The sequence below is a fragment of the Felis catus genome, chromosome F1, assembly GCF_018350175.1.
Source record: "Felis catus isolate Fca126 chromosome F1, F.catus_Fca126_mat1.0, whole genome shotgun sequence".
NCBI lineage: Eukaryota > Metazoa > Chordata > Mammalia > Carnivora > Felidae > Felis > Felis catus.
In genome coordinates this window covers 56,381,564-56,406,877 of record NC_058384.1, presented here as the reverse complement: position 1 = coordinate 56,406,877, position 25,314 = coordinate 56,381,564, and the positions used below count along the sequence as shown (strand labels likewise).

Below are 25,314 nucleotides of genomic sequence, written 5' to 3'. Positions count from 1 at the left end.
AATCTGTACTACCACATATACAAGGGAGATCTTGAAGGCCTTAGGTAGACACGGTAAAACCTGAACAAAGCTCCTGATCTCTTTCTTTTCTACCTATGGTTTGTTGTGATAGTTCAGAACAAGGTGGCCAATTACTTCAGAAAATGGCCCTTGACCCACTGGGCTCTTCACGCTCTTGAAAACGCCCTACCAGGAGTCAGTTTCCAAAGCCAATGCCAGAAGATGGGTCAGGCTCATCCCTTTCACCCCACTTAGCAGAACTACAGATGTTATTCATATTCATCACAATGTCCAGCCCTTTGACAAACGTTACAGAGTTCCTTGGCTCAATAAAAATCATGTGTCATCGAGTGGCCTGGGTTAAGTGCATGCTACTTAGAAAAGCATTTCCCTTCGTCTGTTTGTTTCATGAGATGTTTGGAGACCTCCAACATCTGCATTTCAGTTGCAGCCTGTCTTTCCCTGTTCCACTGCTGCCAAATGCCCTTCTCTTGGCTCTACTCCATTCTTCAAGGCGCTCACTCTCTCTGCTCAGCTCTGTACTTTGCTATCTTTCGGCAAGTCTTAACGTTTTCTTGAGCCTGGTGGAATGTTGATATTCTCTACTCAAAATGCAGAATACTGGGAGCAGAAGGAGGAGGCAGTGTAGCTTCACACAGTTTTATTATTTCCTGCCCTCAGTCTCAATCCCAAAGGCTGAAGATTATTTCCAAATGTGCCCTGCAGCCAATCCCATCATTACACGGATATTAGGTCCTACAACCCAGCATTGTGGCTTAGGCATCTCCATGCCTCATGAGACCGTGTGTGGGTTAAGTTTTGACATTGAAAAAAAAATAACAACCTTGTAGAACTGATTGAAAACATATACAGTGTGGCAGAGCATGCCTGTGGATCTCAGCCTGTGGCTTCACGAATTTGAACAGAAAACATCGGCATCTGGTGCTACAAAATAATTACTTAAAAATAGACATCTCTTTATTTCTTCTACAGCAGCACGAAGGTGTCTCTATCTGCACAAATTAGCTTGAAGGAATGTCATTCTGCATGTAAAAATTCTGGTATGGAAAATTATTCATTTTTGATATACAATGGAATCTGACTCTAACTCTGGCCTTGGGAGTCATTCAGTGACATGGAAGGCATCAGTGGATAATGAAATAATCAATTTTAGTCTTCTCCAGTGAAACTCCAATTTTTGCCTGGACAGAGTGGAGGTATTCTAGAATCATGTTATAATTTTTTCCATCTTATTTTAGAGATTAAAACAAAACAAACCTACACAGTGATAGGTTTGAATAAAAACAATAAGAGTAAAAACATATATGGAGGCCTTTTCCTAGTCTAGGTTTAAAATATGCCACTCACAGGGCGCCTGGGTGGCTCAGTTGGCTAAGTGTCTGACTCTTGATTTCGACTCAGATCATGATCTCACAGTTCATGAGTTTGAGCCCCACATTGGGTTCTGTACTGACAGTGTGGAGCCTGCTGGGGATTCTCTCTCCCTCTCTCTCTGCCCCTCCCATGCTCTCTTTCTCTTTCTCCAAATAAATAAATAAACTTGAAAAAAAAGATGCTACTCAAAGTTCCTCAGACATGTCATATTGTCCCAGATCTCTGGGTTATTCCTGGTGTTTCCCATTCTGTCGACTTGACTGTCATGTTACTCTCTCCCTCACCACACACACACACACACACACACACACACACACACACACTACTTCACTGGTAGTGTCATGTTTGAGGAGCTCTCCTTGAATGTTACAAGATGGGTTCAGTTTTCGCTATTTTATGCTCTGTTAGCATTTTGTTCACACCTCTCTCATAGCATTTATACCATCATACTGCCCATATCTCTTCTTGTAATAAAAGTTTCATGAAGCCAGGGGCCACACCTTACTGCCTTTTCAACCCCTAGCTTAGCTCCTAACATACAGTAGGTTTTCAGTCAGAGCTGCACTAAACAAACTATAAAATTATGATAATTCTAAGAAGGATTTCTTTGGGATCACTTTCAAGAGAACTAAGGGTCAAAACCGGGGGACTCTCTAGATCAATGATGTTTGTATATTCAGTCTAGTGGTAATGAGCTAGGTAGACCTCTTTTCACCTTTGTACAACCTTGGACAAGTTATTTAAAGTCTTTAAACATTCAGGTTTTTTTTTTTTCATTTAGAAAATGTTACCTCCTAAATAAGTTGTTGTGAGGCTAAAATGAAATGATTCTGATATAGTAGCATTCAACATTAGCTGACATGCTGATAGTAAAGACCGTTATATTCTTAGAGATGGTGTTTTCTCTCCATCCACCAGGATATGTAAATTTGGCAGAGTGAAGGTTTTTATCTGTTTTTCATTCTCAGCCATTAGAGGCAGTGCCTAGAAAGGGCGTGGCATATCACAGGACCTCAATCAATATTTGCCGAATAAATTTGTGGATACAGGTTGCCTTCCCAGGACGGGTCAATGGATGTCAATGCTTTGCGCATACCCTTCCACTCTTCTGAATATCTCTAAGACAGTTGGATGGATATTTAACACTAAACCATGGTCTGTAGGGTAGCCAAATCTGATTACTTCATTCTCTGAAAGTTTTGGCTTATTGACCTGATTAGTAGAGTATATCAGTACTCAAAAGAAGAATTAAATGGAGAATTTCAGAGATAAAAAAAAAAAAGAAGGCAAAAATCATGTTCCTTCTTGAAAATCTATCATATCCAGAAGGAAAACCATGTGTTGAAGTGACCCAGGGGAAGAAGAGGGATATATTGAGTGACCTCCAGAGGCTCCTTTCAGCACTAACGATCCATGAAGGAGATTTACAGATCCACAAGAATTGACCCCAACCTAGCCTTGGCTCACTGCTTTTTTCCCCATTTTGGCCAATCTTCTCACTCCATTCACTATGGCAGCTCCTTCCAAACCCATCCTTCCCCCATTCCTTTGCTGCTGGAAATTACCCCTGGCCCATGGCCTAGAGGCAGTGGCTGGCCATGGAGGTGGGATGTGCCCAACTTGTACATAAAGGCAACAGCTGGACAGCACACCCAATATGAGCAAAGCCAAGTTTATTTTACGGACAGGCCTCCTGTCTGAAATTTGACTTTCCCCTCTTTGCTGACTTGGCCAGTTTAACAGTAGTCACCTCTGGATCACAGGAAGCACATATTTGCCTCAAAGTCTTTGGGGAGACCCATATAGCCCTCAGATGTACAATAATCCAGATTTCTTATTTTATTTTTTTCTTTTCCATGGGAATAAGAGCACTTCTCTGCCAAGGAACATATTTCAGGATTTTCTTTTGGCTGCTCCCAGGAGGGGGAAAGTTCAAGGGCTTGATGATTTTTTTTTAAAACTATGCATCAAGGGAAAGCTGGACCCTGTTGTGAAAAAAGAAAGAGAAGCAAGGGAAAATATGCCTCATGCACCTTACTGACCTGTCTCCTCCAGTGAACTAGACCTCAGGGGAAAATTGAATCCATTAATGTCTTGGTTGGGGTGGCAGGACATCTGAGAGAAGGTAAGGGGGTTTTTGGATCATTCTAGCCACACCTCTTGCTTAGAAAAAAATAAATTACGTTGTGCAAATATTTTGTGGATCACATCTATTGGCATCTAGACTCTCTTTTTTTACTGTGAGTAAAAGAGGGGGGAAAACCCTGGCAGAATCCCAGGGGTGGGTATTTATGTCAGCTCCAATGAGAAGCAGGGGTTGAACCTCTGTCAGTGTTTCAGGGAGGCCCTGGTGACTGTGGAAGCATCGGGACCCGTGCTCATTTCTTTGCAGATGTCAGTGACCAAGAGAGCGTATCAGGGATGCTGACTTGAAGACTATCTGTATTAGATTTTATTTTGCTTTAAGAATGGCCAAAAAGTGGATTAAACAAAAATCCAGGCATACGAGTGTGTCCAGAAATAAGGATGAGAGAAACAGTGGCAACAAGTTCAAACACCAGGAAAGAGTTTTGAAAAAGCTTAAGTCATAAAAATGAAAACAATGATGTCAATTTAAGAGAAATGTTAACGAATGACATAAAGGAGGACAAAAAAGGGAGAGTGGTTAACAAGAAGCAAAGTTAAGGGATTATCTGAGGTGTTCTGTGGTTTACCAACACGTCTTCGCTGAAATAGACATAGCTCGTCAAACCCTAAGTAAGAGAAAGGAAGTAGGAGCCCTGGTGTTTATTTGTTAAAATAGGTTGCCTTCCCCAGGCCCGGCCCTCTGCTTCCTCAGCCCTGTGTGTTCTCAGTTTCCCTGCTCATCAAGCTTTTCTGGATTGCTATCCGGAGTCTGCTGCTGGTAGTCAACCTTTATTGTCTAGTTTGCAACTTCTCTTCCCTGGCCTTCCTCTACCCAACCACGGGCCCAGGAATACCAATAGGGTCACATGCATTAATTTCAGGGATCCTCTCCCTGTCTGCTTGCCTGCTTTTACAGGTCCTCACCCAAGTCACAGGGATTTCGGGGGGGGGGACGGGAGTGTCCCAGGGGGTGGGGTCCAACAAGAGGTCTTCCTGATGTCAGTTCTATCGTTCTCACTCATTTCATATGTACCTGTTTGCGTACCCAGTGGCTGCTCAGAGCCACACCCTTCCTGGACCTGCTTCTGTGATTTCCCTGGGGGGCAGCCTTGCCTTGCACAACCCTGTGTTCCAGACTTTTCTTCCTACCCCTACTGGGTTCTTCCGGTGGGCCGGAGGAACTGACACGGATAGACCAAGATGCACGAACCTTCCCAGTGCTGAAGCGGAACAAATAGCATGTGTGTGAGAACACACTTGAGGGGTTGGGGACCCAAGAAGAGTGTGGTGGTGAAGTAGTCCAAATTTGTCTTCGAGGCCTGCTGGAGCCATGCCCTCTGAATGTTGTGTTTCTTTTACTTTCCCTTTTTTTTCTTCCTCTGAACAGCAGTGTGTTTGGAGGAAGAAGGCAGGCGAAGGGAAATGGATGGGATCTCTCTCTTTTCCTTTCCATCCCGTGCACGTCCCAACCTAAAGCCATCTCGCCTAGTGCAGGACGTCAAGCAGAAATCTCTGTTGGTGTTCTCATCTCAACTCACCTTCGGAATGTGTTTTCTAGCGGAAACAGACCCATAAATTCGGAGAATAAACTGATGGCCTCCAGAGGGGGGTGGAGTCCGTGAGGGGTGGGGAGTGGGAGATACAGTCTTCCAGTTATGGGATGAAGAAACCGCAAGATGAAAGGTACAGCATAGGGAGTATGGTCAATGGTGTTGTAATAGTGTTGTGTGGTAACAGATGGTAGTTACCCTTAGGCCAAGCATAACATAACCTCTAAACTTGTCGAATCATTGTGTTGTACATCTGACACTAATGTAGCATTGTGGGTCAACTGCACTTCAATCAAAAATTAATACAATCGTAAAATAATCAAAAATAAGTTTTTCTTTCCTTAAAAAATAAGAAATGCGTTTTCAGCAGCACATATGTACCTAATTTCTCTTGATATTTAATTATAATTTAGAATTCTTCAATTGCATTTTATTTTACTTTTAATTTATTTAATGCTTATTTTTGAGAGAGAGACAGAGAGAGACAGAGCATGAGCAGGGGAGGGGAGGAGCAGAGAGAGAGAGGGAGACACAGAATCCGAAGCAGGCTCCAAGCTCTGAGCTGTCAGCACAGAGCCTGACGCGGGGCTCGAACTCACGGACCGGACCGTGAGATCATCACTGAGCCGAAGTCAGATGCTTAACTGAGCCGCGCAGGCGCTCCGTCTTCAATTGTATTTTAGAGTGCAAGTCGATTTGTGAGTTAAAACCAAAACCAAACAAACAAAACCCAACTGGTCATAAGTGGCAGAAACTGGGTACAGGGAAGGGAAAAAGAGAGCCAGCCTCAAGTTGCCAGTTTTTCAGTGCATGGCTCACTGCCATTTTCTTCATGCATTCACACATTAGATTAATCTTTAGGACACGTACCTGGTGGAAGACACCGTGTGGTACTGTGGGGAGAATTAGAAGGAACCAGTCCTCGTGAGAGTTTACGCTAGAGGCGACTAAACATGCTTACAAATAGCTAATGGTCACAAAAGAGGAGGGGGTACCTGATGCATTGTATGTGAGCACACTCGGTAAGCTAGGCTGCTATAAATATAAAAGGAAATACAGTAAAGCCTTGGATTGTGAGCAACTTGTTCTGTGAGTGTTCCACAAGATGAGCACACAGTTTTAATAAATTCTAACTTGATAAACGAGCAATGTCTTGTAATACAAGCAGTACCTGACGGCGAATGTCACATGGTCACAACCGAGCCAACGGTTCTTGAAATTCACTTTGATATACAAGTGCTTTGGATTGCAAGCCTGTTTCCGGAATGAATTATGCTGGCAAACCACGGTTTTACTGTATTCCTATTCAGTAATTGAAGTTGTATTTTACGATTAAGTGTTGTAAAGAAGGTGGTCACTTCTGACTATTGTGATTAAGGAAAATACTGTGGAGGGGCACCTGGGTCAGCATGGAGCCAGCTTTGGATCCTCTGTCTCCCTCTCTCTCTGCCCATCCGCCGCTGCTCTCTCTCTTTCTCTCTCAAAAATAAATAAACATTAAAGACTTGTTTTAAAAAGATAAAAAGAAGAATACTGTGGAAAAAATAGTCTGTGAGTAGAGCTTTGAAGCAAGGACAAGATGAATGAACACGGATTGGAGCACCATGTGAAGGGATGTTATGAAGACAGTGTCTCAGGAAAAAGTCCAGCAATAAAAGACACTGAGGGGGAATGATTTCACTGTAAAGGATACAGGGGGTCTGGAAAGAAAAGACAGAAACATGTCAAAGGAAGGACTGATTGGGTTCATTAATCGATTCATCAGAAGAGGTGAAATAGAAGTCAAGGAGGACCCCAAGGATTTTATTCTGGAAGCTATGTTACCATTGGGAAGTCTGGCTGGTGAAGGGGATTAACATGATAAATTTGGTGCTACTCACAGAGAGGTGAAGATTAGGATGGGGAATTGAGGCAGTAATATTCAGAAGACAATGGAATTTGGGACTAATACCAAGCTGTTAATGCTGCCCATATTCAGCAGACAGCCACCTGTGCAATGGGCCTATTTAAAGCCCCTAAGAGTAAGAATTCCAATAAAGTGCATTTAAAAGAGATGTAACGTGGGGCACCTGGGTGGCTCAGTCAGTTGATCCGACTTCGGCTTAGGTCATGATCTTGCAGCTGATGAGTTCGAGCCCTGCATTGGGCTCTGTGGTGACAGCTCAGAGCCTGGGGTCTGCTTCAGATTCTGTGTCTCCCTCTCTCTCTGCCTCTCCCCTGCTCACGTTCTGTCTCTCTCTGTCTCAAAAATAATAAATAAATAAATAAAAATTAAAAAAAATTAAAAGAGATGTAACGTACAAAAAGACGAAACCTAGGGTTAGACTCCCAGTTAGTGAATGGAAGAGGACACTCAGCCAGGGAAGGAGAGGTTGAATGAGTAGAACCCATGAGGGACCAGAACAGTATTCTTACACACAGGGCAAAGAGGAGACATTTGTAGAAAGGGAGATCGGCTTACAGTTCCAAGTACTATTAAAAAAGTAAAACTGGATGTGGGTTGAGAAAAAAATAGGGGTCCACTGGCTCCCTTTGAGTGAATAGATTCAGGCAAGTATAACAGAAGACTCACTAACGGCTTCACTCACAAGTAAGGAAGTGCAGTGGCCAGAGAGAGTCCATCCTGTTAGAAACGTGATTAGGAGAAGGGAATGGATGGGTGTGATTTTTGAGGGGGTAGCAGATCTCAAAAAACTGCTTTTGTTCCAGACTGACCGGAACAAGTCTTGAGTAGAGGGTCAGCTTTCTGCAGAAAGAGAGAATGTAAGATACTGCAGAATTTGGAGAGGGAGTCACTGGTAATGAAAAAGCATAGAAAGGCAAACGTGACTGTAAACAAAATTACCTGTGGAGTTATCAGTGTTAGAAAAGAAGAGAGATTGGTTCTTTTCCTGTTCTAGATGGGAGAGAGAATGGCTCAACGGGTAGGTATATTGAGGCAAAGGCCAGCCAGAAGGAAAATGAGCAAGCTCTCTAACAGGAGCGAGGTGATGTTTAAGATGATTCGTTACTGATTTCCAGACTCAAAGGGAAGAGTGGGAGCTAATAAATATCGCCAAATTTGTTGAACTAGAAGAGAGTATGGATGGCTTGTGACTGTTGCCTGTGCTGATAAAAAAAAAAAAAAGAAATGCATTGAATAAGTGGGAACAAATACAATGTAGACATAAAGAATTTTTTAACAAAAAGTATCAAAAATGGCACTGTTATTTTTCCCCTGCCTGACCTTAATTTAAAACTTTGTTTCAGTAAATCAAATCTACTAGAAAGATGTCAAATGTACCTCATAGAGAAATTGTCAAGGTTCAGATTCAATCAACTTTTTATTGCAATGGTTTATGAATCCACTTAATTTAGATTTTGCTTTAAAATAAATTTTATTCATTTTTATTATAAATTCTGCATAAATCTAAAGCAACAGCTTGTCATTCATGCTCAGACCTATAAAAACAGGCTCTTGGAAGTCCATCTAATAGAAAAAAAATGAAATGATAAGTGTATTCTCTAACAATGGCTCTTTGTGAACTTTGTTTTCATTAGATTTTTAATAATATAAAGTCCACTTGGTTCAGGAGAGAAGGGTATAATAAATGCAGCACATTAAAACAAAATAAAACATACATTACCCAACTGTCTAATACTGAATCTGACAATTTATCAAGTTGACCCAAAATAATAAACCTTACTTTCAGAAAAAAAAAAAAAAAGAAATAAAATTGGACCCTTTCTGAAAAGAAAGCCATGTCACTTGTGGGGCATGCCACATCAATATAATCTAAGGAAGAAGAAAATTTGTAAAAATTCATAGTTGAAGGAATTTCTGATTGAGGACAAACCTCAGGCATGTGCACTATAGAATTAGCATATATAATATGTTGCTAAAAGAAGTAGAATCTGGATCACACAGGGACTAGAGTCAATAATATTGTAATAAATTTGTATGGCGACAGATGGAGGCAGATGTCCACCACACTTACTGTAGTGAGCATTTTAACAAGAATATAATTATCAAATCACTATGCTGTATACCTGAAGCTAATAAAATACTATATGTCAGCTATACTTCACTTAAAAATAAATTTTAAAAAATCATAAGGAAGAGAAAATATAAAAAAGAAAAAACACAAAGGACTATATAGATGAATAAAAATTATAGCAAAATGACTCGAGGGAAATTGCACTTCTTAGGTTCTTCAAACATCCAAAGATGAAAATATAACATAACATAATGTAATCAAATTAAACACTTGTATAAAGCAATCATATATTATTTAAAAAGTTGTGGAATCTAGGAATACATATTCAAATTATTAACTTTAAACTCTGTATGAAGTTTCGAATCTATTTGGTGGAAAACACATCAGACAAGCTGGCTACCCAAAAACCAATGGAATAATGATAATTTAAAAAGCTGTATCCCAAATGCACTCATGTGCATTGTTTGTGGGTTTTGTGATTCATATACAGTTTCTGTCCTTGGAATATCCAACTGGATGGCCAGATTGGGCAGATACTTACATACGGAACATTAGCGAGTAGCGCCCTGCAGGTTAAGATAAATGCTAAATGAGTTCACCCAAGAGCTACTGCAGTTCAGAGGAAGCCCTGGGAGCTGGAGGGGATAGAGAATGCTTTACCAGGTAGTATGTTAGATGAATTCATTACCTCATCCTGTTACACAATAGAGTTTCCCATTTATATAAATAAAGGTGCAAGTAGAAAGATCTAAGTTTTAGTTGCAGTTTCAGTGATGATTTTCAGACCAGTGATCAGTGGTGATCCTTTTTCCCTTATCTCAGCTTAGCCACCCCAATGGTACTTACAATTTTATTTTTTTATTTTTTAGAAAAAGAGTGGGGGTGGGGGAAGAGGCAGAGGGGGAGAGAGAGAGAGAGAGAGAGAGAGAGAGAGAGAGAGAGAGAAAGAGAATCTTAAGCAGGCTCCCTGCCAAGTGTGGAACCTGATGCAGGGCTTGATCCTACAACCATGAGATCATGACCTGAGTCAAAATATAGAGTCAGATGCTCAGCCAACTGAGTCATTCAGACGCCCCTCATCTCCCACCCTCTTAATTGGCAGCTTGCGTTCACTACTCTTATTGGGTATAAACAATGGGGCGAAATTCGTATTGATTCCTGAATAAAGACAGAGGAAAGATTTAGGCAGCTTATGTGGTTTGAGGCTCAGGTTAAATCCAGAAGACATTCTGGCATGAGAATATTGAATTGATCCACTTCTGGGTCTTTCAAATAAATAATAAAGCCTACTCAAGCTTCCACAGAAAGACTTAGCAGACCTGAACACTATACATGTAACTATTTCCATCACTTTGTTAATACCCAAAACTATAGATATTAGTTACAGAATATTCTGTATAAATTATTGTAAGCTGTGCATTTTGTTCACTGAATTATATTAATTTAATTGCATGATAGTTACACACTACATATTTTTCATCAACACACATAATATTCATAATCAGTGGGTTAGGTTTCTCATATGTACGTTTTTGAGAATCCTGGAGAAAGAGATGTTATAATTGTAAATTCCTGCACTGGTAAGGAAGAAACTGGTTAGTAAAACAGAAAGTCAAAGGAAAGGAACCCCAAGACTCTGCCAATACACAGTGCAAAAAATGCAGTGAGGTTTTGGGTTGGTCAAGTTTCCCAAGCTAGCCTTTACATATTTGGATAAAGCTAAGTGCTTTTTTTCTCCTTAATTTTTCAGCCCTGATGTATTTTCAGGAAAATTTGATCCATATGTTTCTAATTCATTTACTCCAACTCATCAAATGTTGTTTTGTAAGAGTGTTCTCTGCCCAAAGTTCTTCTAAACAGTCTTAAGAAGGCCCCTAAACAGAAATGGGATTAGATGCAAAGGGTACCCATTGCCAAACCTAAATTCTCTTGAACCCAGTGTTAAGTAGAAGACTAGCATCTATTTTTAAACCTGGCAAACCAGAGACACCATTCAGCTGCTGACTCAGAGTGAAACAACAATTAGCTGTTATTTGTGCAAATTTTAGATGCAAAAACATTGTTTTCTAAAAATTTGTGGAAAAGGAGTAAATTCTTATTGATAGCAAATAGAACAGCATTGTGCTTTGCTTTTTCCTAAAACTTGGTCATACTTATCATCAACTTTGCTTCTCAGCAAAATCATATGAGATAAACAAGGTAGTTGTTTCCATCCTCATGTTACACTTGAGGGAACTGAGGCCCAGAGAAATCAAGTAACCTTCCCTATAGCACATAGGGATGTTATGGCACAAGGGAATCTGGAACCCAATCCTCCTGGTTCTAAACTCCTGATTCTCTTTGGACAAATAGTGGTGTCTACATCTCTCCGTAGTTCACACGGACAATATCTTGATTCAAGGCAGCACGGGTAACCCAGTGTATAGAACTCAATATGAGCCTGACTAAGGGACCTGCCAGCGACAGGACCAGACAGTGTCCCTGTCTCTTTTTCCGGGATATCTCCAGCCTTCATGTGGGGTCAGTCAACCTTACTGACAGCTGGGTGAATTTAATATATAGGCATTTACACACACCTGGAAATTCGATCTGATCTTATTTGGATCAATTTTCTCTCATTGATTTATTTACATATTCCTGAAGATTATTGTAAAGATTTATTACAAAGGTAAATATGACATGTCATACTATTAAAAATGATGGCATCCAATGTATCATTTGGTTCTCAAAACACTGTCTGAAAGAAAGACCAAAAGTTATTTGTCCTTACCTTACAAGTAAAAAATCTAAGATACAGAGTTACTAAAGTTTCCATATTAAGAGCTGAGTACAGCCTGTGTAGCATTTTTCATAATTTACTGAGTGAAGCAACTTTAGGTCAATTTTCAATATTAATGATGATGTTGACAAAAATAATGATGGTGGTAATTACCACTGACTGGGTTTTTGCCATGTGCCAGCTACACAATCTCAATTATTTGTCACAGAAAATATTGAGGTAGACATTTTTAGTGTTTAAAGATGAAGAAATGGTCTTGACAAAGTTAGGGATTGCATTAGTTAGGGGTCTGTTTGCAACCAGCAACAGATAACCAAACCTAAACTGACCTTAGGAGAGACAGAATGTTTTGATTCCTATCACTGAAAACTCCGTGGGCTTCATGTGTGGCTTCATTCTGGGTGGCAAATAATATCATATAACCTTGTAATTTTCTCTATTTCTTATTTCTTTTTTTCTCTACTGTTGGTCTTATTCCCAAGTCCCACGTGGGGGTAAGATGGTAACCAACAGAGAGAGATCCTTTCTTGCCTCCATAGTATACACTTGTCCCTGGCTGATATTGGTCCATGTCAAATCATGTGTTTGTGCTCGAACAAATTCCTAAAAGATCCCTCTGGCTTAGGCCTGAGTTTCATGCTTATCCTTGACTGGAGATAGTGCAAGTTCTAAACAAACCACATAAAATGAGTATGAGGAATAAGGGGTTTTTCAGGAAAATGTGGATGGGCTACGAACCAAAATATCAGAAAGGGCAAAAAGACACTAGGAGGCCAGATACCAATGAATGTCACTGCTAGTGGCCTCCTAAGGTCAAAGAGCTAGAGCGTGGCCGAGCTGAACTCACATGTGTGTCTCCTTCATTCCAAAGTCCATTCTCTTAGTGATCTTCTGCAAACAGCGAGCTAATAAATATTTTAGGTCTTGCAGGCTGGACGGTGTTGGCTGCGACTACTCAACTTGGCCATTGTTGTGCAAATGCAATCAGAAACAGCACAGACACAAATGGGCACAGCTATGTTCATAATACTCTAAAAAAAGATGAAGGGAAAGATTTTTGTCTGTACGTTATAGTTTGCTGATCTCTGCACCTCACTTTTCATCATCTTTTTTTTTTTAAGTTTATTTATTTTTGAGAGAGAGAGAATGTGCGAGTTGAGGAGAGGCAGAGAGAGAATCCCAAGCAGGCTCCACACTGTCAGTGCAGAGCCCAGTGCAGGGCTTGAACCCATAATCCATGAGATCATAACCTGAGCTGAAGTCAAATGCTTAATCAACTGAGTCACCCAGGTGCCCTGTCACTTTTCATGACTTTGATTGGCCGCAGTCCACACATATAGAACAGAGCTGGAACAGCCTTTGCAGTGTGTGTAGGTGAAAATATTGCCTAGATGAAGGTGCACCAGTCACACAGCTAGTCAGTGTGAGAGCCACAAGTGCTTATGACCCACTCCATGGAAAACCCCTCATATGTCCCTACACTAATCAAATAAATCCAAGAAACAAAAGCATTCAGGAGGAATATTTTATGAGTCAGAGAATATTCTACATCATGTTGATAGTTTCTATATCACCATCTTACCACAAGCTTTCTTCAGGTATTTTTACTCCCTGAATAATGTAACATCATTTCTGGCCATCTTTGTGGTAGACAGAGTAACGGACTCCCAAAGAGGTTCATTTCCTAACCCCCAGAACCTCTGACTATGTTACCATATATGATAAAGGGAGCTTTGCAGATGTGGTTAAGTCAAGGATGTGGATGGAACTAGAGGGTATTATGCTGAGCGAAATTAGTCAGTCAGAGAAAGACAGATATCATACGACTTCACTCATATGAGGACTTTAAGACACAGAACAGATGAACATAAGGAAGGGAAACAAAAATCATATAAAAACAGGGAGGGGGACAAAACATGAGACTCATAAATATGGAGAACAAACTGAGGATTCCTGGAGGGGTTGTGGGAGGGGCGATGGGCTAAATGGGTAAGGGGCATTAAGGAATCTACGCCTGAAATCATTGTTGTACTATATGCTAACTCATTTGGATGTAAATTAAAAAAGTAAAATTAATAATAATAAAAAAAGAAAGACACCTGTTCATTGGCAATTGTATACCCAGTGGTAGCACATCTCTGGGCACATCGAAATGTTCAATGGATATTTAGTGATAAAAGGAGAAGTGGATGAGTAAATATGTAACTGACAAATGAATGAATGATTTTGGCATGGTGGAGGGGGCTTCTCAGTCCAGAGAAAAGTGAAGTTTTCAGTTCTTAGTGCAGTTTATTCTAAAATTCTACACTGCAGAACAAATATCTAAATGCCTTAGTTCACTTCAAAGCATAACAAGGAAACAATTTGTAATTTGATACCAAAAAAAAATTCAACTGAACTATTATACCAATAACTTTTCTTCTATTCCCCAAATTACTGCTTCCAATTAAATATCACACTTTGTATTTCTTATAAATCCTGGTGGGGTTTTTAAAAGTTTTTTTAGATTTTTTTTTTTTTTAGGAGAGAGAGAGAGAGAGCGCGCGCGCGCGCGCGCATGAGGGGGGGAGGGGCAGAGATAGAGAGAGATACAGAATCCAACGTTTATTTATTTTTTGGGACAGAGAGAGAGACAGATCATGAACGGGGGAGGGGCAGAGAGAGAGGGAGACACAGAATCGGAAACAGGCTCCAGGCTCTGAGCCATCAGCCCAGAGCCTGATGCGGGGCTCGAACTCACGGACCGCGAGATCGTGACCTGGCTGAAGTCGGACGCTTAACCGACTGCGCCACCCAGGCGCCCCGAGAGAGATACAGAATCCAAAGCAGGCTCCAGGCTCTGAGTTGTCAGCACAGAGCCTTACGTTGGGCTCGACCTCAGGAACCTCAAGATCATGACCTGAGCCGAAGTCGGATGCTCAATCAACTGAGCCACTCAGGCACCCCTAAATCCTGGTGGTTTTTAAAAGGAAAGCTATACCCCAGAAAAGTTACTTATATGTAAATGGGAAAAGTCATGTTCTAAGATATGGGATATGCTGTCCTTGTGAAATGTCCCCTGGATCTTTCACTTTTATAGTTACCTTAGAAGTAATTCGGTACGTATAGCCCTGAGGAGTTATCAAGTGCACGGGACTGGTAACTTGAACCAAAGAGTGTGAACAGGAGGGAATGGTTTCAATGGAACTAACTCAGAATATTCTAGGGTATAGATTCACAAATAGAGGCATAGGTGGTAACTGACAACAGAATTGAAAAAGAAACAAAATGCGTGAACTAACCTAATAAAAATATTATTGTGAATTAGTGTTTTATAAATGTAAAAATGTAACTTGACAGAGAAAATTGGACTTGACTTAAGAGAGTTTTCTATTTACAAAAGAAATATTGTGATATGTGGACTTGGATACAGGAGCAGAACCACTTACAAGAGTAGGAAAAAGAGGAGATTTGGAAGAACAGACAAGTGTAGTGGAAATTCAAAAAAGTTTACCGTGAAATGTACAATTTCTCCTTTTCTCTTATTAACTTTTCTGTGCCTTCTACATTACCACCAATGCTTTTGGTATAGTGGAGTATTGGTAGGTTAACCAAGGGAGCCGAAGGCAAGGTATTTAGGGGGAGAAAATACAGTTTTCACATAGAGACAGCTAGCATAATAATAACAAATACTCCATATGTTTAGTTTTTTATTCATTCATTCAGAAAACAGTTACTGGGAACCTATTTTGTGCTAAGGACTATATTAGATATCAGACATAAAAAATAAAATTCCATATTCCTTTGAGTTTAATGGAAATTCAGACATGGTATAATAGGTTTTTCTACAAATTACTATGCAAACACAGATCAGAAAGAACACACACACATACAATCCCTTCATTATGACTGGGCTTGAATACTTCAGAGAGGAGCTCATTTATGCCAGAAGAGCCGAAAGTTCGCTAAAAGAAGAAAGGACAATTTATTCTAGATATGGAAGAAAAGTCGGTCAATGGCTCAAGATCATAAACATGGGTGGGGTATTAGGAAGACACAAACAATCCCGAGCCATTAGAAAATTGGGGTGGAAAAGAGGAGAATTATCATGGGATATGAGACTGGTGCCCACACAGTCCTGTGGGTTGGTAGGAAAAGGTATTATTCTCACTTAGATGAGAAGAGAATCTCAGAGGGTTGTCCAAAGTCACAGACAGAAAAAATTGGGAAGCATATTCTCCCTCCCAGTCTACAGTTCTTTCCACCATACTAATGTTTTCGAAACTGTGCCCAAAGAAGCCTCAAGACATCACAGAGATTCAGAAATTACAAAGGCAGGGGAAGGGGAATCTCACTTAACAAACAGGAAGGCTTCATTTGAGCTTTTAAAACAATGGGCTTTTTACATTAGATATCTTTGAACACTGTTCCCCCACTACATCAATAAAGTTGAGAAGCACGGCACCCTATCAATCATCCCATGGTCAAACTCATCGCTTCGTAATTAGATTGTGAGGTAATTACTAGTCATGAGTAATGTTAACATAAACTGAAAGAGGACAAGATGGTAGCTGTCTCCTGGCTAGGTAATGGCTGGTGACACATGAGAAAGGCTGACTCAGCTGGACACTGAGGGATAATTTAGGGAGCGGAACTAGAAAGCATTTAGGATACTGAGAGGGGAGTAACTAGGCTTGAGAATGAGCTAGAGGATCTGTGCAGATGTCCGGAGGTCCTTTTCTTAAAAAAATAATCTATCCTAAAATTTTTCTTTCTGTAATTAAAAATAATATTACCATTATAAATATTTCCTTTAAAAATTTCTTTTGTTTGTTTGTGTCTGAGGGAAAAATCTTTCTCTTGGGTTAATAGAGAGAGAGGATGGAAAGAGAAGTCCTGCGCTGAAACGTGAGCGAATTGGTAACTTGCCAGTTTGGTTGGGAGGGTTGGTGACATGGAAATGGAGCCTTGGACATGTAACCTGCCTCCCCTCTGCTCTAAAATGCTTCGAAGAGCTGTCACATATAGCTGCATAGGACGCATCTTGCATAACTCCTGAGTGTAGTATTAGTATATACCATGATGGAAAAGGAGCTTTTGCAGTTGAGGAAAGGATAATTTTCCGGATTATCCAGTTGGGTGCAATCTAATCATATGAGGTCTTAAAAGCAGAGGGAGACAGGAAGTGGAAGGGGAGACAGGAAGTACAAGAAGGACATGACCTGCCATTGCTGCAAGAGAGAGGAGAGGAACCAGGAATTTAAATGGCCTCTAGAAGCTAAGAATAGCCTTTAGCTTACAGCCAACATGAAAATCTGGATCTTGACTTTACAACAACAAAACATGGAATTCTGCCCAACAGTCCAAATGGATTCTCCCCTAGAGCTTCCAATAGATAGTGATCCTTTGACCTGGCTTAATCTTCTGACAGAAAACCAGCTAATATATTAATTTATTGACCCTCTCCTTTAGATAATCCGGTTGTAAATTGTAGAACTCAAAATTAAATAATACTTAGTTGAAAAGAATAAACTACTTCTTCTCTCTCCAAACTCATCAAATAACAAGAATATCGTATATCATCACTGACATTCCCCATGATAAAAATGTCATGTCCTCTGGAAAAAATGCCAAAAATGGCAAAATGATACAGACCACAAGAATTCCACCTTTTGGAGAAATTCTCACAAAAGTCACTGTTACAATGATCTTATCCTGGCTAAAAAACTGCCCCCAAACATAGCAGATTAAAACAATAACAGGTTTATTGTTTATCGCAACTCTACGGATCAGGAATTCAGATGAGGCACAGCAAGAATGGCTCTTCTCTGTTTCATGTGATGTCTGTGGGGGCTGTACTATCCAAGATGGCCTCTTTACTCATATATATATATACACACACACACACACACACACTCATACATATATATATATATATATATGTATATACTCATATATATGAGTATGTATATACTCATACCTAGCTAGGGTAGTTTGAACACCTGGGACCTGGCTGAGACAACTCAGCTGGGTTCACAGGTCTAGGATCTAAGCTCTTGCTGTTGGCTAGGTTCCTCCACTATCCTCCATATAGCTTCTCCCTCATCCCATCTCGCACCTCCACCCCCCACCCTGGCCAATATGGTCTTTCCAGGTGGTGTCTAGAGCAGCAGAGAGTACCCTATTTAATGAGCAGCTGGGCTCTGAGAAAGAGAAAGCAGAAGCTGCCAGTTTTCTTACTGGCACATCACTTCTGCCTTAAAATCTTACCCCTAAAAAATCTACAAATCTCTATATTTACAAATCTCTATAAAACTCTTTCCTTTTTGTATTAGTCAACCTTGGGCTAGAGATAGTACTGACTGTAACCATCAATATTCTGTGTAACTTGCATAATTAGAATTCAACTGTGAAATAACCCTTAGAGGCTATGAGACTTTAGCATGACAACAAGCTAACGGTATAATTCAAGTGAAAGATGTTGCATGACCTTCTTCCTTGCTGAGTGATTTCTACCTCTCAACTGTTCCATCATCAATTCCTTGAATTATGGCTACAACTGACTTGTATGCCTTCCTCGACATTTGACAATGTGGAAGAAGGAATGGTTGTCCCCAGTGCATAACCTCTCGCTGTGTCCTGCCCTTTTGGCATATGACTTTGTAGTTCTTCTCACTGGAGGTAGTATGTACTTTCCCAGTCTTTGACTTTGGCTTTAGCCAATTGCCTTGATTTAACCACTGGAATATGGGCAAAAGTGAGAGTTGCCAGTTCTGGGAACCGGTCTTTAGAGACGTTGTATGTCTCCACTTATCCCTCTTTATGCCTCTGCCATTCCCATGAGATAAACATGCCCCAGCTAGTCCACAGTCGAAAGATGAAGAGAAACATGTGGAGCAGACCCATATCCAACCTGGAAATTTGCATAGTGCTTAGTGGAGGCCTACTTAGATCAGCTGATCCCCAGCTGATCAACAGATGTGTGAGTGAGAGTAATCATGCTGTTTGGGGTGGGATATTATGCAGCATTATTTTGGCAACAACTAGCTATTACACGTGGTAAGATTAAATCACAAGAGAAAAAATTTCCCATGACTTCAAGCAATGGTTGTCACTCTGAAATTTGGAAATCATAAAGTTCAAGAAATCCAAACACCTAGCCAACACTGAGATTCTGGTATTACCAAGTGGTCTCCAGATTCCGCCAGACTAAATGAAATCCCACCTTTATGGTGTACTTGAAAGGGTACAAATTACAGGCCAACCAGATGAAAATAACTCTTTTAATGAATGTGCTAATACATAGCCTTAGAAGATAGAAACTAGCTGAGAAACCTTTACAAATAGCCCCAATTCTGGCCTGACTGCTGCCAATTATTAATATGTGACGTTGGAAGTCAAGAGGTAGAATTAGAAACTCTGCATTATGAAAACAATGCCTATTGCCTCAGAGCCAGAAAGAGCCTTGGTCATTCAATGGTTTTCTCAGCACTTGGATCAGGGATTCATGGTGACATTTACTAATGTAAAGAACCGGTCAGACAGCCGTCACGGGACATACAAACATCCCAGCGGCCAAATCAACAACCTACAAAATGTTTTGTAGAAAGGCAACTCTTATATTTAATGTATTTAGAAGTAAGTGTTCATAGATACCTTATCATTAACTTGACATACAACCTGGAGTCACACATTCATTGACATTTTTTAACATGGCAATCATACAAAAGGGTCACTATCTACACGAAAGGCAAAATCATAAATAGGTCGAAATGTCTCTCAGATTCCACACAGGAGCCACAGAGAGTTCACAGTTTGATTTAAACTTTTGCACTAGAAGCAATTAGCATTTGGACGGCTGATGTGAAAATCACAGTTTTGTTCTTTTTTTTACACAGAACATGATTATTGTACAACCTTGGGTCTCTGTTCAGATGTAAAATATTTTGTGTTGGTGTAGCAGCATTAGATATATTGTCTGCACTATCTCACCCTTACTCTATAGGTTATGTCAACATGAAATTCCTGAAAGTAATGTCAATGAAACATGAAATTAATTTTGTGTGGCTTACTGGCTTTTGCCAAAACAGCAGTCCTGTCTTTAAAGTGGTTACTTAAAATGCAGCTATGTTCTGTCTTTGGAAAGTTTAATTTTTCTCTTAGGATTTTGTCCTTTTATTATTCCTCCTCACACAACCAAAAGATATCAAAACCCACATGCTTTCATGGCATTTTGTGCCCGAGAGATCTGTAAGTCTATTCCCAAGCAAAGGCCTCCAGTAAGTTTTAACAGTTATCTACTAGCCTCTGCTCTACAAATAGGCAACTTAATGAATTTTATAAAGAAAGAAAGAAGGTCAGGGGCGCCTGGGTGGGGTTAAGCGTCCGACTTCAGCCAGGTCACGATCTCGCAGTCTGTGAGTTCGAGCCCCGCGTCAGGCTCTGGGCTGATGGCTCGGAGCCTGGAGCCTGTTTCCGATTCTGTGTCTCCCTCTCTCTCTGCCCCTCCCCCGTTCATGCTCTGTCTCTCTCTCTGTCCCAAAAATAAATAAAAAACGTTGAAAAAAAATTTAAAAATAAAAAGAAAGAAAGAAGGTCAAAAGATATGATAATAAATTAGAGGAGGTGAAGAGGAGATTACTGGAATGCTTTGGGGGAGGCAGTTAACCCACTTGAATGCCACAGGATCTACGATTTTCTGAGGCAGTCAAAACCGTTGAAGCTCAAGTGCTTGTTTTATGCTATCGTAGCTGACTGAGAGGGAGAAAACTGGACATTGAATTTCCCTGGGACACCAATGTCTTCCTCCCACTCCCATTAAGCGGTATCAGAGTTGGCTGGGGGGAAATGGATGGCATGCTGCCTTCACCAATGAAAGCTGACTGAACATTCCAGAGAAAACCAAGTCATGCCCTTGGGAAAATATGTAACAAAAAGCCAAAATAGAGGTGGCTGCTGTGAATGCTTCATTAAGTCAAGAAGAAAGGGATTTTAAGTAAGTCACCATTTGTCCTCATCTAAAATTTGTTATATATTGGGGCGCCTGGGTGGCTCAGTCGGTTGAGCGTCCAACTTCAGCCCAGGTCATGATCTCACGGTCTGTGAGTTCAAGCCCTCCATCGGGCTCTGTGCTGACAGCTCAGAGCCTGGAGCCTGCTTCGGATCCTGTGTCTCCCTCTCTCTCTGACCCTCCCCTGTTCATGCTCTGTCTCTCTCTGTCTCAAAAATAAATAAACATTAAAAAAAAGAAGTTCTTTAAAAAAAATAAATAAAATTTGTTATAGACCTATTTGATTAGTGACATCACATGTGGGACCAAGGGAAAATGTTTAAACCAGAGAGAAGAGGTTTCTCAGAAACCCTACTATGTAAGACACCCATTGTCATTGCTATATGCTTGACAAAATCAAGTCAGGATGGTGACAATTGTATTTTATAATTTACAAATCAAGGAGCATTTATGGAGCATATTGTATATATCAGGTATTATGTTGGGGACCTTTCGTATTTGCTCTTTTATCTACCTGTCACGTTGTCCCTGTTGTAAGGATAGTCTTCCTTTAAAGCAAGCTCAGTTAAGGAACTTTCTGGTGCTGTAGCTGCTAAGTGTATAATTAGAACCAGTACCTAGATTTTTTTTTTTACTTCAATTATAGGTTATCATGATGGTCAGATCAAGAAATCAAGGCTAAGGAAATGTTGAGCCATAGAAAGAGATAAGGAGCAAAACCAGGAAGATTAAAAAAATTACATTAGTAAGTTTACCAAATAACTTCTGCCTTGTTCCAAAAAGGACCTAAGGTAACTGGAAAATGCATATAGTATAAATGTATTAGAAAAAAGAAAAAAAAATCAATTACAAATAAGGATAGAAGAGTAGATGCTTATTGCTGAATAAAAACATAGGACGCAGAAATGTCTTTGCAATTCCAGCCAGTCACAGGTGCTCAAATGTGGGATGGTGGGAAGAAAGCAATTACAAGCAACAGAACACGTCCGGGGTTGGTAAATGATGACGTCAACGACTGGGGCCCAGGTCAGGTGCAATTTTGATTGAGGTCTCTTTTATTTATTTGTTTGTTTGTTTGTTTATAGACTGCTCCAGCAGGGGAGAGGGGCAGAGGGAGAGCGAGAATCTTAATCAGGCTCCATACCCAGTATGGAACTGATGTAGGCCTTGATCCCTGTACTCTGGGATCATGACCTGAGCCGAAATCAAGAGTTCGACACTCAACCTGACTCAGCTACCCAGGTACCCCTGAATGAGGTTTCTCAATGTGCTTGTTTGTGTAGGAATCGTACCCCCAAGTTAAAGCTCGTCCCATTTTATGAGGGTGTGTTTGTTATATCACCATTTATTTCCTTATCGAATATAAAAGAGGATTTTTTGAGATGTCAGTTAGGTTCTAAACGGTGACTACCAAGCAAGAGAGAAAGGAAACCAAAGTGTTGATGAGGAGAAAATAATCATTCTTGTAGCATGGAGTCAAAGGGGGAAAGGACAATGGCAGGCATAAGAGAAAAGAAGGCTAGCCAAGTTTGGAATCAGAATGTAGGAGGCCTGGGTCCAGGTGGAAGGATGGCCCATCAGCTAGATAGAAAATCTTTCACCAGAGGTAGATTAGCTACAAAGTCTTGACAATATCTATACACATCTCTCTCTCTGTCTCTGTCTCTGTCTCTCTGTCTCTCTCTCTATATATATACCTGTATACCTATACTTATATCTATGTCTACGGATAAAGAAAAAAAGAATCACAGAAGGGAGTTGGGGACCACACCCTACAGTAGTAACCACTACTGGGATGACAACAGGCAGCCCCCAAAATGGTCCCAGCCATCTCTCGAGCTTCTTCCTGGAGCATAGATTAATGTGTTGCCAATCCCTGCCAGTATTGGCATTTTAACTGGGGAATTTTCACTACCTAAAGAAAAATTCATGTGCCTATTTCTGTTGTTAACAAAGTCCTTTTTATTTTAACTAACTTCCACCCCACCCTCCTCCCCAACACAAAACAAAACAAAACAAAACAAACTAAACTAGCATAGGAGGGATTTCAGGTCAGTGGGGTGGAGATTTGGGAGTCAGAATGCCTGAAGCGCCCAAATTACATCATTCAGGTGCTTCCTACTTTACCCAAGGGGAAAACACACACACACACACACACACACACACACACACACACACACACACAACCCAGGCCTGGATGAACATATCTTTAGGATTGCATCACTTCCCACATTTCCCCCAAATTCTATAATCCCAAACTTCACACGGGATTAGTCTGGAGAGATGGCAAAAAGCACTACTGGGATCCAACACCTCTGCTAAAACTTCGAGGATTAACAATATGTGCTAAGTGGGCTGATTTAATTTATTCTGAATTAAATCATAATTCACTCTGTTTCTCATAGGGGAAGGTGAGGTGAGAAGTGAAGCGATGAGGGAAAAATATGTATGTGGTTGCTTAATTGACTTGTACTCAATTAGGAGCTACAATCCTTTGTTTTAATTCTTTTCATATGTTCTTGAACTCATAGACATTCTCACGGGAACGGCACCATATAGTACAAAATCCTGATGATACGGTATTGCTCTTTCCATTACTATTAAGCCCGCTCTACTGGTCTTCATGAGTCAAGAGAAGCCAGGGTTATTTTTCTTAGCATGGGAGTCTTCAAAGTATCAAGGGGGAGATGGTTTAGACAATGTCTCAAAATGTCTTTTTCAGGAGCTGTGACTTAACAATGTTGCAAAGTGCAAAAACAGAGGGGGTGGGGAAGGGGGGTGAGTGAATCTATATGACAAGTCTTGTAGTGCGAGTGTTTGTGGTTAACCGAGAAACACATTATGAGTCAAGCCTTTGGAAAGAGGTGAGTAATTAAAGACAAATGCTATGACATAATCATTTTACATGCAGCAGAACGATTTTAGATTAAATCTGGCCTGACCCACTGCTCAGCAAGTGTTATCATGGATTCTTGAGAAGTATTCATTTATTTACTTTCTAATTTGGCCCAAATTTTTATTGAAAACCAAAAAAAAAAAATTGTGTTTCCCATAGGAAATAGCCTGAGTCCGGCGTTGGTTAATAAGGTTGGTGTATTTGGGAACAGATCTGCTGTGTACACGAAGCAACTTAGCTCGAAAAATACTTCATTTGAGAAACGCAAGAAAGAGCTTGGCCATAAGCACTTTTGCAGGAATGAACCCTCTTATGTTTAGGAAGGTTACCATATGTGCCTTTAGATAACTCAGTGAAATATCAGTTAAACCAATAATTTTGCCATGATAAAAAATTATATTTACTGACACTTTGCTTTGCAACTCCCCAACCTGTCCCTGCACACACACACACACACACACACTTCTTTTTGGCTTCATCCTGTATATCAGTCACCATCTATATCAGTCTGATGTGGAGACACCAAGTTGTGCAGCAAGAGACCCATTGGAGCCTCGCTCCTTTCCTAACTCTACCACTATAATATAAAATATGCCATGTTAACTCCAGGACATGGCTTCATGGCTTTCCAAATGCTATTAAATTTTAGCTGCTGCCTTTATTAAATGCAGAAAACAGGGGTGTTGGGGGGGGATGACAGGGCTCTGAGTTCACCCTTTTGTTCTTTTCATTTGAGTAGATGTGGAATCGTTAGGTAAGGCAAGTTTTCTGTGGAATAAAACAATAGAAGATTTTGTTTGGTGCGCTGACCCAGTTCAACAGGCATCTCGAAACATTCCAGCAAAGAATTGTACGTTTGTCTTAGGGAAGAAGAAGAAACCGCGGTGTCACCTCATCCCCCTCCCCTCCCCCCCCCCCCCCCCCCCGAGAAAGAAGTTTAGAATCCAGGGCCCTTGACCCACGTTACAGAGAGAGGATTAAGTATCAGACACTGGGACCCATTTCCCTTACAGGATAATTATTTCCTAGTAGCAACCATGTGGCCACATTCTGTTCTCTTGCAGGGTAAGGCATGAACACGTTTTCCCAGAGAAACATGCACTTAGACTTGGTGGTAAAGAGATCACGGTCTCCCTGGCCAGTTACTGCGTTCTTGGGAATTCTACTGATTTGTCAAAACACGACTGATGTTCAGAAAGCTGACGAGGCGTAAGTCACAGCCTTTGAAAAGCGATTGTGGGAATGTATATGGATGTGTGTTTGTGTGCGCACATGCGTGTGTATATTTCTTCCCACAAGGGGAAACGTATTCCCATAAATATTATTACACAGGAGAGGCAAGTGTAACTGCAGGAATGAATCTACAGTACTTTTCTCTGGGGCTCTTCTTAGTGTTTCTGTCTTTGCTCTCAATTTTTCTACAATGCCTCCGTGATTATTGAGGCTTACGTTAAACGTTGTTGAATGAATGCCAGCCCTGTGGCAACCACAGTCCTGTCCGCAGGTCGCTCTGGTACCTGTTTTGTCTGGAGCAGTATAACCAAGTCCAGAGTAAGGGTGGGGCACTACCGAGAGAGGTGGCAGGGACTTCACAGCACCTG

General features: G+C 40.7%; 1 long non-coding RNA gene across 1 annotated transcript in view; it reads left to right on the top strand.

Moving 5' to 3' along the window:
* LOC109495752 overlaps positions 1-25,314 on the top strand; it is a 53,020-nt gene that overhangs the window by 10,365 nt on the left and 17,341 nt on the right. The window contains exon 2 of the long non-coding RNA XR_002151407.3: positions 24,778-24,922. This is a non-coding gene — a long non-coding RNA (uncharacterized LOC109495752). The remainder of the gene's footprint in view (positions 1-24,777; positions 24,923-25,314) is intronic.